The 19340-nt window shown below is 45.2% G+C and overlaps 1 protein-coding gene across 3 annotated transcripts in view; it reads right to left on the bottom strand.

Annotated features, from left to right (window-relative positions):
• The window catches only part of LOC147451487 (phosphopantothenate--cysteine ligase 2-like), a 64229-nt gene that overhangs the window by 43973 nt on the left and 916 nt on the right, over positions 1-19340 (bottom strand). The gene's annotated exons all lie outside the window — the stretch shown is intronic.

Genomic DNA, 19340 nt, shown 5'->3' with positions numbered 1-19340 from the left:
CCTTGTACTTGTAAAAACGCTTGGCTTGCTGCTGAGAACTGCTAACGCCAGGGCTAATCTGCTCTTGCTGAAAACGCTAGGATGGTCTTGATGGCTGAAAAACGCTAGGTTGTCCTGCCGAGTCTTGGTGAGAAGGTGCACTGCCAGATGATGGGTATCTGCTGCCTCTTCTACCAGAAAGTGCTAGCGCTAGTTTCCTTATATATTAACTTAGCCAAATTGCCCTACCCAGTTTCCCAACAAAGTCACTTATTAATAATAAGTGAAAAATGGCTAATATAGGGGAAATGGGTTCTGTGCACTGTAAAATGCTCATGATGGCTACTGACTGTAATTCTGATGATCATGTTGTGTGCGACCACAGGATATGCAACTACTCTAAGTGCCTGGACATGCACGGCCTACGCACAGGCTCACAAAGGTGCCAAAACACTTCCTAAGCTGACCTGAACCTTGGACATGAAGTAGCTTGTCCACATGCACATAGGGTTAGATGTGCATGTGACATCCCCTCCTTTTTAAAGTGATGTACTGGTACCGAACTGTACGGCGTCGAGGGAGATCGCCAACAATGTCTGGAATCCTGGGAAGGACTCTTCTCCGGCCCACTCAGATGCGTGGGTCGTGCGATACTTGAACTTCATAAAGGTCTGCAACGCTTGCTTCCTTGGGCCGCGCCGAAAGCGACACAAAGTGATCTGTGACTGCTTCAATGCTCCAACTACGTTTATGGACGTAGGTATACCTTCTTCAAGAATCTCCGAGGAGGAAAATTCCTAAAACCAATTCCAACACAAAAACATGAACATACTCATTCCATATAGAGTGACTGGAAAAAGATTGTTCTTCCTAAAGGGCTGTGCATGCAATTCAAATGAAAAAAGTGACGGAGTGCCAAACCATTCACCAAACACACGCAAAAAATGGAATCGAAACTTGTCTTTTTGACCTAAATCTATCAACTGTGGCAAATCACAATGAAAATGCCGATGCTTGATGGTCAATCTTTCTTGTGCTCTTTCTGAGACTGTGTCGTGCCAAGGAAGAGACATGGAATGTGAATTCCTCGAATGCAAACTTTTCTTCTTTTCAAGAGGAATCCGCATACATCCGTGCTCATTCATGAGTGAATCATGCGCATCGTACAATACGGCATGCCTATCAAAAGGGGACACGTAAAGACGGTGACGAAAATACAAGAAACCTTCACAAATGAAACACTCGAACAATGAGTACTAACTAATCATGTGAACACACAATACTTCCTGAGTGGGTTCCTTAGATCTCGACTCGAGAGCCAAAATCGGTTCTTCGTGATTGATCGTATTTGCAAGAGGTTAGCTTCACTAGAAAAAGCATCAACTAAACCATCATCCTTGTGAACAATCACAGCTTTATCATGCAAAACATCATCCTTGTGAATAATCACATCTTGATCATGCAAATCATCATCCTTGTGAATAATCACATCTTTATCATGCAAATCATGTGTGACATGCTTTGGAGAAGAAAAGACTGAGAGAGTCTCCTTCTCCTATTTCTTTTCAAACTTCGTCTGCACATTAGAAATGAGAGGTGAAGAATGAACAACTATCTCCCCACGAATGAGAATGGGAGAGTCACTTTTGGCATTGAAAGTGAAATTGTCCGCCCAATCAATGAGAGGGAGGAGACACTACAATTTTTTTGCGGAAGGACACTTGTTGAACCGTAAATAACACATCAAGGCACTCTTCTGTAATGATAGAGTCCATACCGGGAGCGAAGCCCGACACCTCGAAAGGAGATGTCTTGCGAACCTCCAAGCGGGCTCTTTCGACAAGAGTCGCCAATCACATCATGCACACTACCAGAATCAAACAAGACCGCCATGTGTTGACCATTCACATGACCATAACACTTCATGAGAGACTCATCAATGATAGGATCATGAGAAACTTGGGACACACGAGTGTTCTTATTTATGGCATTAATAGAGGATGTGGGTTTTGTGGATTCTTAAGATTCGTTAGATTCAATCTTAGTACATGTTTTCTTTAAATGACCCTTGACGTGACAGTGATAACGACTTTCCTTAGAATAAATGACTTGTTCTTCTGCCTTGATATATCCTCCTATGATTCCTTGTGTAGCTTTTTCATATGGGGTAACCTTAGGTTTAGCAAGTGTAATAGCTTTACCCTTAGATTCATTTTGAGTGTTCTTTTCCAAAAGACTATTGGAAGATTGGCTAGAAGAGTAACCCTTCTTACCGTTCTGAGGAGTCTGAGAGGTACTCTGAGACGACTTGTTCTCCTTAGGCTTTCCCTTATTGTGCTTCATCTCTTGTGCGAGAGCAATCGCTACCACCTTGTTGAGATCGATTGATTCGAATACCTCGACATCATACTTGATATACTCGTCCAATCCATAAAGCCTCCTTGCGCTCATCATCCGATTTGAGTAATTGGGTGCTGAGCTGCAAAACACGATTAGAGAAAGACATAACTGGCATACCATTCTGCTTGAGACTGCGCCAATCGTCTTTCAATCGTGCTAGGTACTGGGGTGGCATAAACCGCGCCTTGAGCTTGTCTTGGAAGTCGGCCCAATTGAAGGAAAGGGGTGCGCCTTCTTCGGCTTCCTATAGGTGCGCGGTCAACTGTGTCTCTTGCCATGCGTGGTACCAATTAATGGCATCACCGGAAAGGTACATAGCTGCCGTCAAAACCTTGCTATTTCCTGTCTTTTTAGTTGTCGCAAAGTAAGCATTTAATTGATGCAACCAAGAGTGAATAATAGTAGCATCCATCTTACCATCATACTTACTGAACATCAACTTCTCAGTGACGGGGTTGTTGGAGTCCGAATCTCTGCTCGTGCTACTTGATGAACTACCAACATCTTTGACCTGCTCGGGCTTCGAGGTGAGTACCTGTAGGACCAACTTTTGCATGCGTTGGTCCCTCTGCACCTCACACTCTAACTCCAAGGCCGCTCCTCTTTCTTCGGCTACCAAGCGCGCTCACGCTCCAAGGCTAACCGTCTTTCTTCGCACTTGCGATCTAATTCTGCCTTTCTTTCTTCGGCCGCCAAGCGCGCTTGCTCACGCTCATGCTCTAAGGCTGCCGTTCTTTCTTCGCGCTCGCAATCCAAGGCGGCACGTTGCGCTTCTTGTCGTACCATCATGTCCATCATCAACTTCACCAAAGCCTCCATAGGATTTGGTGCAATCCTTGGCGTAGATGGGGAAGAGGGAGGGTCGGAAAAACCTCCTGGTGGGAAAAATTCTTCTTCGCCACCTCCATGCGCATCACCTTCACGCGAAGTATCCATTCCGCTTTGGGTGATGAACATACACTGAGATCTTGGGTACTTAAGTTCACGAGGAACTTGGGTTCTTGTAGTTCTTGGGTTCTTGAGGTTCTTGAGTCCTTGAGGTTCTTGAGTGCTCGAGGTTCTTGAGGTTCTTGAGTTCTTGAGGTCTTTCTTTAGCTTGCAATCTGTTAGAGAAGGATCTTCTCTTACCCGAGCTCTACTCTTTCTTGCGGGCGCACCCCTTAGCAGCCTTGCACTCACACCAAGGTTGTTTTTTCCCACCTCACGTTGATTGGCCGGCCCCTAAGTGCACGGTCCGCTCTCAATGAGTGAAAAGAGGAACAAGGGGAGGCCGGACAAGCCCTTCTTTCTTGGGTTTCCTGTCACTCTTCAAAAACACGATTAGGAATCGACACGCCCAAGTGGACTTGGGTTACGTGCGACCGCAACAAGCAAAAAATTTCTTGTGGTTCTTTCCTTGAGTGATACAGAACACTGCCAAAGCTCTGATACTAATGTAAGGTGCAGCGGAAGTGAATGTTGAACTTTGCTCAAGATGAGTGCTCCGAACTGTGCTCAAGGGTTCCTTTTACTTACGAAAGGGAGAGCCTTCCGTTTCTTTAGTGAGAGAGTGCAAATGATCACAAACAAAGTGAATGACACTGTGAATGAAGGTACTGAGACTCAAAGATAAAGAGAAAAGAGAATACGACACCAGAATGTTGTCAAACCCTCCTCCAAGGGTGTAAGGTACAACGGAAGTGAATGTTGAACTTTGCTCAAGATGAGTGCTCCGATCTATGCTCAAGGGTTTCATTTACTTACAGAAGGGAGAGCCTTCCGTTTCTTTAATGAGAGAGTGCAAATGATCACAAACAAAGTAAATGACACTTTGAATGAAGGTGCTGAGACTGAGAGATAGAGAGAGAAGAATACGACACCAGAATGTTGTCAAACCCTCCTCCAAGGGCCCCACTCTCTATAGCGAGAGAGGTCTATGCTATTGATTGCACAATCCTCGTACAATGGTCTAAATGCAATGGACTTGCCGACAATGTCGACGACAATGATGACGACGACGAGACGGGCTGAAAACTGAAAACACTAAGGGCTGAAATCTGCAAATCATTTATCTGATGAATTCTGACTCTATGTCGGTGACGATGACGACACGACGACGCGACGACGATGTGCTGAAAATGCAGATGCTGAAATCTGCGAATAGCGGGCTGAATCTGCAAACTCTGGCTGATCTGATCGTGCGGCTAGGATCTGCTGCGGGAAGGTGAGATCTGCCAGGTTTGGGAGCTGCAGTGCGGAGTCTAACTGCTGAAAACTGAAAACGCTACTGCTAGGGATCGTTTTGTCGCCGGGAATGTGCAAACCGCTGATGTAGATATGTAATTGCAAAAACGCTAGGGCTGATCTGATGAAAAACGCTAGGCTGGTCCTAAGCCAAAACGCTGGTCTTGCTGAGAAGGTGCATTGTGAGTGGTTGGACTCTTGCTGCCTCTTCAGCCAGAAAGTGCTAGCGCTAGCTTTCTTATATATTAACTTGCCAAAGTTGCCCTACCCGTTTCCCAATAAATTCACTTAATAATAATAAGTGAAAAATGGCTAAAATAGAGAAAATAGGTTCTACGCACTGTAAAATGCTCCTAATGGGTACTGACTGTAATCTGATGATCATGCTGTGTGCAACCAGAGGATATGCAACTACTCTAAGTGCTTGGACGTGCACGGCCTGCGAACAGACTCACAAAGGTGCCAGAACACTTCCTAAGCTAAACTGAACCCTAGTCATGAAGTAGCTTGTCCACATGCACATAAGGTTAGATGTGAACGTGACATTCCCTCCTTTTAAAGTGAGGTACTGGTACCGAACTGTATGGCGTCGAGGGAGATCGCCAACAGTGTCTCGAAGCTTGTGAAGGACTCTTCACTGGCCCACTCTGATGCGTGGGTCGTGCGATACTTGAACTTCATAAATGTTTGCAACGCTTGCTTCTTTGGGCCGCGCCGAAAGCGACACAAAGTCATCTGAGGCTGCTTCAATGGTCCAACTGCGTCTATGGGCGTAGGTCCACCTTCATCAAGAGTCTCCGAGGAGGAAAATTCCTGAAACCACTTCCAACACAAAAACATGAACATATCCATTCCATGTAGAGTGACTGGAAAAAGACTATTCTTTCAAGAAAAATTGTGCATGCAATGCAGATGAACAAAGTGACGGAGTGCCAAACCATTTATCAAACACACGCAAACCGTGAGATCGAATATTGACTTTCTAATCTAAATCTATCAACTGTGGCAAATCACAATGGAAATGCCGATGCTTGATGCTCAATCCTTCTTGTGCTCTTTCGGATACTGTGTCATGCCAAGGAAGAGACATGGAATGTGAATTCCTTGAATGCAAACATTTCATCTTTTCATGAGTAATCCGCATACATCCGTGCTCATTCATGAGTGAATCGTGTTCATCGTACAATATGGCATGCCGATGAAAAGGGAACACATAAAGACGGTGACTAAAATACAAGAAACCGTCACGAATGAAACACTCGAACAATGCGTACTGACTAATCATGCGCATACACAATACTTCCTGTGGGGGTTCCTTAGATCTTGACTCGAGAGCCAAGATAGGTTCTTCGTGATTGATTGAATCTGCAATAAGGTTAGCTTCACTAGAAAAAGCATCAACCAAACCATCATCCTTGTAAACAATCACGTCTTTATCCTGCAAATCATCATGCTTGTGAATAATCACATCTATATCTTGTCAATAATCACGCTCTAAGGCTGCCGTTCTTTCTTCGCGTTCACGATCCAATTCTACCTTTCTTTCTTCGCGCTCGCGCTCCAAGGCAGCGCGTTGCGCTTCTTGTTGTATCATCATGTCCATCATCCTCTTGACCAAAGCCTCCATAGGATTTGGTGCAATCCTTGACGTAGATGGGGAAGGGGGAGGGTCGGAAAAACCTCCTGATGGGGATAATCCTTCTTCGCCACCTCCATGCGAAGTATCCATTCCGCTTCGGGTGATGACCATACACTGAAGTCTTGAGTTCTTGTGGTTCTTGGGTTCTTGAGTTCTTGAGGGTCTTGAGTTCTTGAGGTTCTTGAGGTTCTTCTTTAGCTTGCAATCTGTGTTAGAGAAGGATCTTCTCTTACCTGAGCTCTATTCTTCCCTGCGGGCGCCATGGTTACAGGGGACGGGGGGGATGGGCCCTAGGGCCGGGGGACGGCCGTAACCGCCAGGGACGGAAGGGGGAGCCTTGGGACAATCGGATTTCTGGCCGGACGGGCGGGTCGCAGAGGGACAGACCGGGGACGGACGGGGTCAGACGGGGACAGCCGGGAACGGCAGTTTTCAGGCGGGGTTAAATAGCCGTTTATGACTGTTTGCAGCCCAACTGCCATATTTTGGGGGGACTTGGCCCTTGGGAGGCTATAAAAGCCCCCTTGGGCCTCTTAATACTTATTCCAATTTCCCTCAAGGCTCAAGCTCTCCTCTCTACTCATAGCCTCATTGCTCAAGGCTCAAGCATGACTACGCGCCATGGCCCGTACGCTCTACACTCCACTCTCTCCCTCTTCTATCCACTTTGAAGCTCTCCTCTACTCTCTCTCCACACAAGCTCTCCTCTAACTTCTAAGCTCTACTCTCTCGAGTCTCTCCACCATCATGTCATCTCAAGCCAACTCCACTTCTCAAGTCGGTTCTTCTCGAAGGAGGCCCGTCGTGCAAACGTGGTCGTGGTGGGATGAAGTCCACTTTAGCACGCGTGGCAAAGGTGGCGGTGCAAGACCATGGACATGCAAGCTATGCCCATACAAGAGAACGGGTGGTTCAAACAAAGTGCGAGCCCATCTTCATGAACCCGGTCATGAGGTGAATTTTTGCCCTCATGTAGCTCCCGAGAAGAGGTTGGATCTTCTTGAGAAGCTCACGGTGTATGAGGTTGTGGAAGCAGCCAAGAGGGGCCGTTTTGTTGCCGTCGATCCCTCCGCCACGGCGACACCGTGAGAGCAAAGGGAAGCCAACCTTGACGACATCTCTCGAAGCTTCAAGAACCATGCATCTACACCGTCCTCTTCCGTTCCGCATCGCCAAAGCACTCTCAACATAAATTGGAATCCTAAATTGAAGGAAGAGGTGGATAGGTCGGTTGCCCGATTCTTCTTCCACGACCACATTGCCTTCCATGCTTCGCGGTGAGTTTCCCTTGGCATATGCACATTGCAATCTTCCATTTTGTATTCATAATGGGTTATAACTTCTCGACTCTCGACTCTCCATACTAACACAACATGCTCTATTTTGTGTGGATAGGTCTCTATACTCTCGAACCATGGTTACGAAAATAGGGGAATATGGCTCCTCTTATGTGCCACCTTCATCGGAGAGGCTTCGCACCACCCTCCTTGACAAAGAGAAGCTTGCCGTGGAGCAAGCGGCCCAAGCAACAAAGGATTTGTGGGAGACCAATGGCGTCTCTCTCCTTGTAGATGGATGGAGCGACACCCGCAAGCGGTTTATCCACGGGGTGGTGGCCTACTCTCGGGGAGAGATGTACTTTGTGGAGTCACATGATGCATCCGATAGTGGCAAGGCCGCCGAGATGCTTGCTGCGGAGTGGACAAGCACCATAGAGATCACCGGCCCGGAGAATTTCCTTTGTATGGTTGCAGATGGAGAGGCGTCAAATAGGGCAGCCGGGGCTATCATTGAGGGCATGTATCCCAGCATCCATGTCACATTTTGCATGGCGCATTGCCTCAATAACCTCCTGAAGGACAGGAACTTGTCATGGATTTCACCCACCATTGGTGACGCCTCTCGAATTGTCTCCTTTGTGCTCAACCATCAAAAAGTGCGCCATGAATTCTCAAAGAGGAGCCACTTGTCCTTGCTCAAATATTCAGAGACAAGATTTGCATTCAATTGGCTTATGCTAGGCCGCTTGTCTACATGTGGCGGAGCCTTAAGGGGCCTAGTTCCAAGCCATGCCGGAGTCTACATCAGCAACAGGATTGAAATGCCGAGAATGGGCCGACGACGCCGCTTGGTGGGAGGAGGTGAAGATTCTTGACGCCATGGTCAAGCCTATTCTACACCTACTTCGAGTGGTGAATGGCTTGCAGCCATGCATTGGCAAAGTCTACGAAGCCATGGATCGGATGATAGAGGCACTTGAGAAGCTTGTGCCTGACCCTGTTCAGTATGCGGAGATTCATGGCTTGTGTGAGTCGAGGTGGAATGGATACTACTCTCCACTTCATGCGGCAGCTTATGTGCTTGACCCTGAGTTTCAGGGAAGGCGTCAAGAGACCGACAAAGAGGTGAGCAAAGGATGGCGTCTTGCATTGGAGCACCTTGAGCCTAGCAGTGACATTAGGCGCAAGATTAGAGACGAGCTACTCAACTATAGGCAAAAGAAGGGCTCCTATGGATGTGTAGATGCACAGCTTGATCGCAACAAGATTGGCTCGGTTTTGTGGTGGGAGGACTATGGAGGAGATGGCCCATATTTGCAGCGCTTGGTTGTTCGTGTCCTTAGCCAAGCATGTACCACTAGTTGCTTAGAGCAACTATGGAGTGTGTACAGCCACATTGCCTCTAAGAAGAGGAATCGCCTTGGGGTTCAAAGGGCCAATGGTTTGGTGTTTGTGAGCGCTAACTTGCGCATGCTTCCAAGAGCGTCACACACAAGGCAGATCCCTTCACTGAGTGGGAGATGGCACAAGAGAATCCATCTATGGCCGATACTCTTTTGGAGGAGCTAGAGGAGGACTTCGAGCCTCAATGCGAGCCTCCAGAGCCCTCATACGTCGCTGACGACCTCGACTACGACGACGATATGGAGATTCAGCAGGCGAGCAATTCTTGAGTTTGATGATCATTGATCACTCGACTCTCGTGTCTAGACTCTTGAGTCTACGACTCTACCTACTACATAGCCCTTTGTACTTTTTGTTATCCTTGAGGCCTGAGGCTTGTCCTAAGTCCTTTAGGCTTTTTGACTCTTGAGCCCTTGTGGCATGCACTTCTCATTTTGTATCCATTGATCATCGATGTTTTATTAGCACATTTCCACCTATATGACTCGTGTTCTTTGGTCTATTTAGTGTAAATTTATGGTCAAAGTGATGCTCTATGTGTGTGGCATGTGTGTGGGTCAAAAAATGCCAAAAAAACTCTCTTTTTTTTTGCCGTTCCGACCCCCGTCCTCGTTTCCTGACTTTTGCCGTCCTATCCCCGTTCCCAACCCCGACCCGCCGTCCCATGTAACTATGGCGGGCGCACCCCTTAGCGGCCGTGCGCTCACACCAAGGTTGCTTTTTCCCACCTCACGTCCATTGGCCGGCCGCTAAGTGCACGGTCCGCTCTCAATGAGTGAAAAGAGGAACAAGGGGAGGCCGGACAAGCCCTTCTTTCTTGGGTTTCTTCTCACTCTTCAAAACACGAATAGGAATCGACACGCCCAAGAGGACTTGGGTTACGTGCGACCGCAATAAGCAAAAAATTATGTGGTTCTTTCCTTGAGTGATACAGAAACGCTGCCAAAGCTCTGATACCAATGTAAGGTGCAACGGAAGTGAATGTTGAACTTTGCTCAAGATGAGTGCTCTAAAATGTGCTCAAGGGTTCCTTTTACTTACGGAAGGGAGAGCCTTCCGTTCCTTTAATGAGAGAGTGCAAATGACCACAAACAAAGTGAATGACACTGTGAATGAAGGTGGTGAGACTGAGAGATAGAGAGAGAAGAATACAACACCAGAATGTTGTCAACCCTCCTCCAAGGGCCCCACTCTCTATGGCAAGAGAGGCCTATGCTATTAATTGCACAATTCTCGTACAATGGTCTAAATGCAATGGACTTGCCGATGATGTCGACGACGATGATGACGACGTTGAGACGGGCTGAAAATTGAAAACACTAAGGGCTGAAATCTGCAAATCTTCTATCTACTGAATTCTGAGTCTATGTCGGTGACGACTGTGATGATGACGCCGCGACGACAATGGGCTGAAAACATAGATGCTGAAATCTGCAAATAGCGCGGCGAGGATCTGTTGCGGGAAGGTGAGATTTGCGAGGTTTAGGGACTGCAATGCGGAGTTTGATTGCTGAAAACTGAAAACGTTACTCCTAGGGATGGTTCTGTTGCCGAGAATCTGCAAAACACTGATGTAGATCTGCAATTGCAAAAACGCTAGGCTGATCTGTGGTCTGCAAGAACGCCAAGGCTGATCTGCTGTCTGTAAAACACCAGGGCTGATCTGATGAAAAACGCTAGGCTGGTCCTGAGCCAAAACGCTGGTCTTGCTGAGAAGGTGCACTGTGAGTGATTGGACTCCTGCTACCTCTTCTGCCAGAAAGTGCTAGCGCTAGCTTTCTTATATATTAACTTGCCAAAGTTACCCTACCCAGTTTTCCAACAAAGTCACTTTATAATAATAAGTGAAAGTGGCTAAAATAGGGAAAATGGGTTCTATTCACTGTAAAATGCTCCTGATGGGTACCGACTGTAATCTGATGATCATGCTGTGTGCAACCAGAGGAAATGCAGCTACTCTAAGTGCCTGGACAAGCACGGCCTGCGAACAGACTCACAAAGATGCCAGAACACTTCCTAAGCAGCATTGAACCCTAGTCATGAAGTAGCTTGTTCACATGCACATAGGATTAGATATGCACGTGACAAAAGGCCCCACTCTCTATGGCGAGAGAGGTCTATGCTATTGATTGCACAAATCTAGTACAATGGTCTAGATGCAATGGACTTGCCGACGATGTCAACGACAATGATGACGGCGACGAGACGAGTTGAAATCTGAAAACACTAGGGGCTGAAATTTGCAAATCTGGTATCTACTGAATTCTAACACTGTGTCGGCGAGGACAGCGATGGCGACGACGCGACGACGATGCTCTGAAAACGCAGATTCTGAAATCTGCGAACAGCGGGCTGAAACTAAAAACGCTGGCTGATCTGACCACGCGGCGAGGATCTGCTGCGGGAAGGTGAGATCTGCGAGATTTGGGGCTTGATCTGCAGTGTCTAACTGCTGAAAATGGAAAACACTGATGCTAGGGCTGATTCTGTCGCCAGGAATCTGCAAACACTAGAGAGATCTGCAACTTGCAAAAACGCCAGGCTGACCTTGTACTTGCAAAAGCGCTAGGCTTGCTGCTGAGAACTGCTAACGCCAGGGCTGATCTGCAATCTGCAAAACGCTAAAAACGCTAGGCTGGTCTTGATGGCTGAAAAACGCTAGGTTGTCCTGTCGAGTCTTGCTGAGAAGGTGCACTGCCAGATGATGGGTATCTGCTGCCCCTTCTGCCAGAAAGTGCCAGTGCTAGTTTCCTTATATATTAACTTAGCCAAATTGCCCTACCCAGTTTCCCAACAAAGTCACTTATTAATAATAAGTTAAAAAATGGCTAAAATAGGGAAAATGGGTTCTGTGCACTGTAAAATGCTCATGATGGCTACTGATTGTAATTCTGATGATCATGCTGTGTGTAACCAGAGGATATGCAACTACTCTAAGTGCCTTGACATGCACGGCCTGCACACAGGCTCACAAAGGTGCCAGAACACTTTCTAAGCTGAACTGAACCCTGACCTGAAGTAGCTTGTCCACATGCACATAGGGTTAGATGTGTACGTGACATCCGAAGATTTTTGTCCTTGCACGGGAGTTGCATTGGTTGTCAACCCCTCGAATGCAGATCCAGATGTGACCGAAGTTCCAAGTTGAGCCGGTGTGAGGCCCAAGCGTTCTACCTTATCCAATGAGATAAAGTTGTCAGTTGATCCAGGATCATAGAGGATCAATACCCGCTGGTTATTGACGAAATCCCCATCTCTGTAGCAACTGATGCTTCCCTTTTTCCCTTTCCATATTTCCTTGAGCATCAGGAATAGAATCAAAGCTCAGTGGAGTGGGTTCCTTCTTTCTTCGAAGATAGTTGTTCCTACTATTGCTGCCGAACAAGCAGTTAGTCTTCATGTGTCCTTTCTCACCACAGTAAAAACACCTTCCTTACTCTTTGAAGGTTTGTACTTGGTTGGGCGTGAGATACTTAGCAACCGATGCTTTCTTTTTTCCCTTTCCATATTTCCTTGAGCATCAGGAATAGAATCCAAGCTCAATGGAGTGGGTTCCTTCTTTCTTCGAAGATACTTGTTCCTGCTATTGCTGTCGAACAAGCAGTCAGTCTTCATGTGTCCTTTCTCACCACAGTAAAAACACCTTCCTTACTCTTTGAAGGTTTGTACTTGGTTGGGCGTGAGATACTTGGGCAATTTTCCAGTACCCTCTAGCTTCTTAGGTTGATGCTGGTCCTCAGGGGGACGCTTTTTTGCCTTGGTTGCCATGGTCATCACGGACCACTCTCTGCCTTGCACTGTACGTGCTTTGTTCCATCCGTGGGAGTACTAGTGGAATGTAGATCCTCAATAATGACTACCGACTTCATCATCCGCTAAGGGTATCATGGGGATACACCTTCATGCTCTTTCGAAGCGGTGGTTGAAGGCCTTCTTCGAATTTCCGTAACTTTTCCTCGTCGGAAACCTTCATGAAAGGTGTAACTTTCAAAAGAACCAACCAATACTTTTCAACATAAGCCGTGACTTTCTCATGTTCCTTCTAGGCGAGCCAGTCCTAAAAGGAATTGTTCATAATATTCAGATTTGAACTAAGTCCACGTTCTTGCTTGTATACATTCTAGAATCTTGGCTAACCACTAGTTGCTTGCCGTCTCCTTGAGATACATCCCAACATGAGGCAACTTGGATTTTTCAATAAAGTTTTCGTTGGCAGAAGCAACTTCAAGCTGTTTGATAAAAGACAGTGCCTTGGAGATATCTCTCCTTCCTGAGTATCTGTCAACTACATTTGAAAACCCACACCTTGTGGTGACGCTAACGGTTATCCATCTTGAATTTGGGCTTCTCCTTAGTATTACGTAGGGAACTAGTAGGCGTTCTCTTCTTGGAAGAAGGCTTAGATAATGTATGAGAAGTGGAAGCAGTAATATAATCAGGAGAGTATTTGCTCCAAATCCGGAGATCCCTTGTGCACTTTGGCACCTCTTTCCAAGTTTTTCTCCTGCGGGTTGTTACCATCGATAGGATTTTTCCGACGCCTATCGGCATTTGTTCCTTGCGGCTTCTTGATTCCGTCCAAAACCTTTTGGACAACCAATAGCATGAGAAGTTGTTGCAACTCCGCGAGGTGAACTGACACTTGCTGAAGTTCGTCTTCAGCGGTTCTCCCTTGGCTCGACCTACTACTCTCAAGTTCTACTGGTGCAAAAGAAAGATGGCACGTTTTGAATGTGCATAGACTACCGATCTCTAAATAAGATCCAAGAGACAAGAACACTTGTTTAATTGATTTGATTGATTGAACTCATACATAGCCTCTTTTATATAGGAGATGAAAAGACACATATCAAGAAGCATATCTGTCAACGAAGAGACATGACTCTAGACTAAGTGTTACAACTTTTGACCAATAGTTGTAAACAGTCGCTATAAAGACATGACCATTCAATGTAAGGGTGTAGCCATTCGATGAAGAGGTGTAGCCGTTGAGCAAAGAGACGCACCCTTTTGAGGATAGGGGTCTCCATTCTGGTCCATCTTTGTATGTGCATCAAGCCTGCTTCTATTATGTGAAATATAGTCACGAAATCGTGACATGCACGGTCCTCAGTATTCTTCAATCTCGATCAAGACACATAACATGGTGCTATGGGATACTACGTTTGTTTATATGCCACCATGATGTATAGCTAGCACTCACACTATACTTAGAGAGAGAGAGAGAGAGAGAGAGAGAGAGATAGATAGATAGATAGATTTTATTATCGTCCTCGGAGGTCAAATATGACCTATGGGACCAAAGTTACATGTGATGTAGTATGTGTATGGCTGATGAGTGACTCTCGATGCTCCAAAATTGTAGTGATGAGAGTCGCAATGGAGAGCCCACACTTTGGCTGGGAGAGGAAAGTGTGTAGGTCTAAGTTATGGTTGAAAATGTGAGAGAAGCAAGTTCGGATGTGATCAAAAGTTGAGCACTCTAGTAGTGTGTGGTACTCAGACTCTCGAACTTGCAGTGAGCATAATGTGCACAATCGATTTGACTCTTCTCCATTGCCCCAACGCCCTATCTCACATCGAAGGAAATGGGAGCTAAGCCGAATTGCTGCGATAGTGCGTATCGCGGACAAGGGAATAGGCTCAAGCATGTAAGTGTGAGTACAGTTTCCTCTCTCAGCGAAGAACATGGTTTTGTAGTTGGGGGCAATATAGGTGGTGTAATGTATGAAGCGTGACCCACCGGATTTCTCCCAAGCCGTAATACATTGGCGTTGTAGAAAAGCTTCATTCACTTGAGAGTCAATTGAAGCATCATGTAGCAAGTGTAATGCATCCCATCTCCCAAACCACTTCTTTATGTCTTGCATCCATCCCGTGCTCAAGATCTTGCTTTTATGCGTCTTTTGAACTTTTTTGCTTGCTTCCCATGCAATTGTAGGAAGTCGATGTGAGGGGTTTTGACGCATCTTTATCATGTACTCCACAACCCTTTCCATGCCCATAACCTCAATTGGAAGAGATCCCGACTCAAGAAGTAGGAGCATATATGGTGTTTGTGTCTTAACTTGGAGAAAGTTTGTAAGAAAACGCTTTTGGACATTCTCAAACTCTTTCCAAGTAGACTTTGAGATGCTCCCGCCCCACACTTCAACTCCATAAAGAAGAACCGGTGTCACCAATACATCAAAAAGATACTTCTTGAGAACCCAACACTTGATGTTTCCCGCATTACACATGTTCTCAAATGCATAATATGCTCTCTTTCCCGCTTCCAAACGACGCATAGCACATTCATGCCACTTGTGATTGGATGGAACCTCAAGGCCAAGGTACTTAAAGCTCTCAACAACTTCAAGTGTCTCGTTGTTGTACACAATGCATGGCTTCTTCTTATGGTTGGTTTTCACAAGCATAACCTTTGTTTTGGATCCATTTACAATCAACCCACTATGCAAGCAAAAGTTCTCAAGGACAACCATAAGCTTTTGTGCATCTTCTAAAGTGTGTGCTGGAAGCACTACATCATCCGCATACAACAAAAGCATGATTACCGCATTGCAAATAGTGACCTCTTCAATGCCTTCTTCTTGTATAAAGTCAAGTACCATTTGTTCCAATTGATCGATGCATAGACCAAAGAGAGTTGGTGACAATGGACATCCTTGTTTAACCCCAATAGTGCTTACAAAAATTTCTGAAATTTCTCTTCCCATGCGCAATTGACAAATCACCTTCTCATAGATTCAAGAAACCACGAGCATAAACTCACTTGGCACTTGGAGTTCTTCCATCCTTCTCCACAAATTGTTACGTGGAATCATATCAAAGGCTTTCTTAAAGTCCACAAAACAAAAATACAATCGCTTGCCTTTCAACCGACTTTCCTCCATGAGAACACGAAGAGTGACAAGATGATCAATGGTGCTATGGCATCGACGAAAACCCGCTTGTCCCTTTGCACGCTTGTCATTCTCTTCAGCCCAATCACTCAATTTCATCTCCATTATGCACCCAAACAACTTTGCCATAAGAGACCCAATCATTATAGTCCGGTAGTTGCTTACATTCTTTATATCCCCTCCTTTCTGTAAAGGCTTAACCCAATTAGTACTCCAATCATAAGGCATACCATGTTGAAGTGCAAGGTTGAACATATCACCCATCCACTCATGGGTAAAATCTCCCGTCCATTTGATCATCTCCGGCTTGATACCTTGAAGATCTCCCGCTTTGCGAGTGGCCAACTTTTCAAGCCCACCGCATACATCCTCAATAGTAAAAAAAAAGACGGCATACATGGGAGTGAACCATAAAATGACATTTTTTCAGTATTTGCTTGCTCATATAATTGCCTACAATGTGTGTACATATCCACTAGACTCAAGTTACCAAAATTCTCAACCCGCTTGCCTCTCAAGTTTCTCCAAAATCTTCCACATGCATGTGCCTTTTCTTGGACTTGAAATTCTTGTTGCTTTACTTCCCATCTTCTTCTCTTCTTTTGAATCAATGCCTTGTATGTATGCAAATGACTTTGATAGTTGTCTTTGTCCATAGTTGCATCAAGCTTTATCAAGGACTTTCGAGCATCTTGACATTCTTTATCAAACCACCTTTTGCGTGATCTATCTTTGTTGATACCATGGAGATGCTTTATGGCAAAGCATTCTTCCGCACAAGAACAAATAGCTTTCTTGAAAGCTTCCCATTTAGTTTCCAATGGTGCATCACATTGAAGCTTTGTCATCCATAATTTTTGCTCAACCATTTCAATGTACATTGGTGCCCGTTTGAAATCCATACATAGTGATAACTTCTCTTTCCTTTGGCTGAGATTATCATGCTTAGTTGCTTCTCCACATGAAAGGTCAATACATAAGGTGCGATGGTCGGATTCCGGGGTCCATTGACCAAACATAAAACTCTTTATGCGATACATGATGGCTTCAGAGAGTAGCATATAGTCAATCACACTATCCCCATTATGTCTCCTACATGTAAATCCATTGGTTCCACTCCACAAAGATACACCATTGGCAATGAGCATACCCGTTCTATTACACATGTGTAAAAGTAACTTTCCACAGTGATCCGGCTCTTTCTCATCCATTGAAGTACGATCATACAAGTGAACTTCCTCCAACTCCCTTGAAATGTATGGCATATCAAATTGTTGAGTATCATGTTGCAATGTTTTTGTGCGAGTATTCATATCCCTAAATACAATAACATTACCTTCACCTTTGAAATAAGCAATGTCCTCTTCCAAATCAGAAAATGGTTGATCTCTATCCATGCAAGCATAAAAGGGAGAATCATGATGAGGAATGTAGCAACCGGCTACAAAAATGGGTGCTCTTTTTGGTGTCATAATTTTCAGCCATACATAACGTTTGTACTTGTCATCTTTCACAATTGATACAAAATCTTCCAATCCTTTCTTAACCATACATGCTAACCCTCCTTGTCCTCTTCGTTGCTTGAGATTCTTTGACCACATCAATGAATGTACATTGTAATCCTCCAAGCCGTTAATCCTTTGTGTATCATGCTCCCAAGTTTCAATAAGAAGTACAACATCGGCTTTGCTTGTTAGTTCATCAATGCAAACCCCCGCATTCCATGGGTATCCATTACAATTCCAAAAGCATATTTTCAATTGTAACTCGGTCTCATAGGTCACGCATCCCTATTTGCTTGAGAGACTTGCCTCCTCCTTGGACACATTTTCTTCATGAGAGATCTCCTTGTTTTTATTATTCTTTTCCTCATATGCCTTGCGACGCATATTTTGTTGCTTAATAGTGCGATCTTCACATACAAAACATTTTGTATCCCTCAAATAGATCCAACTATTATCAAGGATAATCTTTCGCTTGGTCTCATCCGGCATGGTGCATAAAATTGGCCGTTCTCCCGAGCGAGGAGCTCCTTGCTTCCCCACTCTATGTGCTCCATAGACCATAACTCCGGACATGCCAAAGTGGGTTTTGAAGAAATCTTCAATAACAATCGCAAGAGAAGTTAGAGAAGGAGGTGTCTCTAACTTCTCTTCGGGAATTCCACGAATAACAATATTCTTGGAACGTCGCTCCCGTTCCTTCAACTCCTCCACATCCACATTCTCAACATTCTTTGTTTGAACCATAGCTTGCATGAGTGAGGAATTAGAAACCACATTGCTACCACATACATCAGCCCAAGACTTGTTTGTGCATACATTTTTCATGTCGCATACATTCCGGCTCATAGTATCAAATTTCTCCTCTTTCAATACATGGTCATGCTCTACTTTGCTCATCCGCTCCTTCAAAGCATTCAAGTCCACAAGAGAGCGTTTACATTCCTTGACTTCCTCTTCAAATTGCATCAAACGTGTTGTTTGCATCTCAAGTGTCCTCTTGAGATTCTCATTCTCAACCACAAGTACCCTTAGTGTGCCATTCTCCATTGCAAGTACTCGTAAGTCTTCGCCTTGTTTGTTTACGGTCTCTTGCAATGATACCAAGTACGCCATGATCATGGTTTCCGATGTCGTTGGTTGGGTGGTTGTGTTGCTATCTCCACACTTAGAAGATTTTGGATCATTTTCCACAATGGTTGTGGACCTTGTTTAAGAAGAAGAACCCTTGCGAGTGCCGGAAGACATTGTATGTAAAATAGGAGATGAGAAACAATTTTGTTGAACCTGTTCACTTCAGAAATGCTGCTACAGAAACGCCTTCCATAACTCTGAAAATTTATGTCTTTATATCAATGCGTAGAGGACTTCGTGCTCTTCGATTGAGGCTATAGATCACCCAAATCGGAGTTCGGATGAAGAAGTTATGATCAAAAGAGTGGACTGCTGTCTACTAGGTCAAAAAACGGCTGCGTTAGAGAGAGAGAGAGAGAGAGAGAGAGAGAGAGAGAGAGCTTCTCTAATGCAGATTTATTGTGTCCTCTTTCTTCTCCATGATTTTGAGCGTGCAAGAATGGTTGTCATTGTTTTGTCTACGTCGCATGCACTTGGGGGTTCCGCTTATGCTTGGGGTGTTTTTTATATGTATTTGTGTCTGAGTGGGGTGTGTGTGTACTTGTCTATTCTGCATGTTTTGCGGCACGTTGCTTTTGTTCTTTTTCCTGTTTGGTGGGCGCTTGTGGTGGGGTAGTTTGGCATGTGGGCTCTAGCCTCGTCTTCAACCTCTTTCTACATGTTCAAGAGTATCCTAGCTCTGTTGATAGCTACCAAGGGTGGCTTGAGCTTGTCTCTCTCCTAGAGTTTGTGTGATGGTGGTGATGCGTATTCTGCTAGGGTGCATCTTTTGGCCTTGGAGATCCAGAGCCTCATATTGTTCTCCGGTGGAGTTTTTGGCCTTCTCGTCAACGTTTGGGTGGCACGTTTCTGCTGCAGCTCTGCTACAGTTTTTCTT

This window comes from Adiantum capillus-veneris, chromosome 9 (genome assembly GCF_014529385.1).
Source record: "Adiantum capillus-veneris isolate H3 chromosome 9, ASM1452938v2, whole genome shotgun sequence".
Taxonomy (NCBI): domain Eukaryota; kingdom Viridiplantae; phylum Streptophyta; class Polypodiopsida; order Polypodiales; family Pteridaceae; genus Adiantum; species Adiantum capillus-veneris.
The sequence above is the reverse complement of the archived record's forward strand: the minus strand, read 5'-3'. Positions and strand labels throughout refer to the sequence as shown.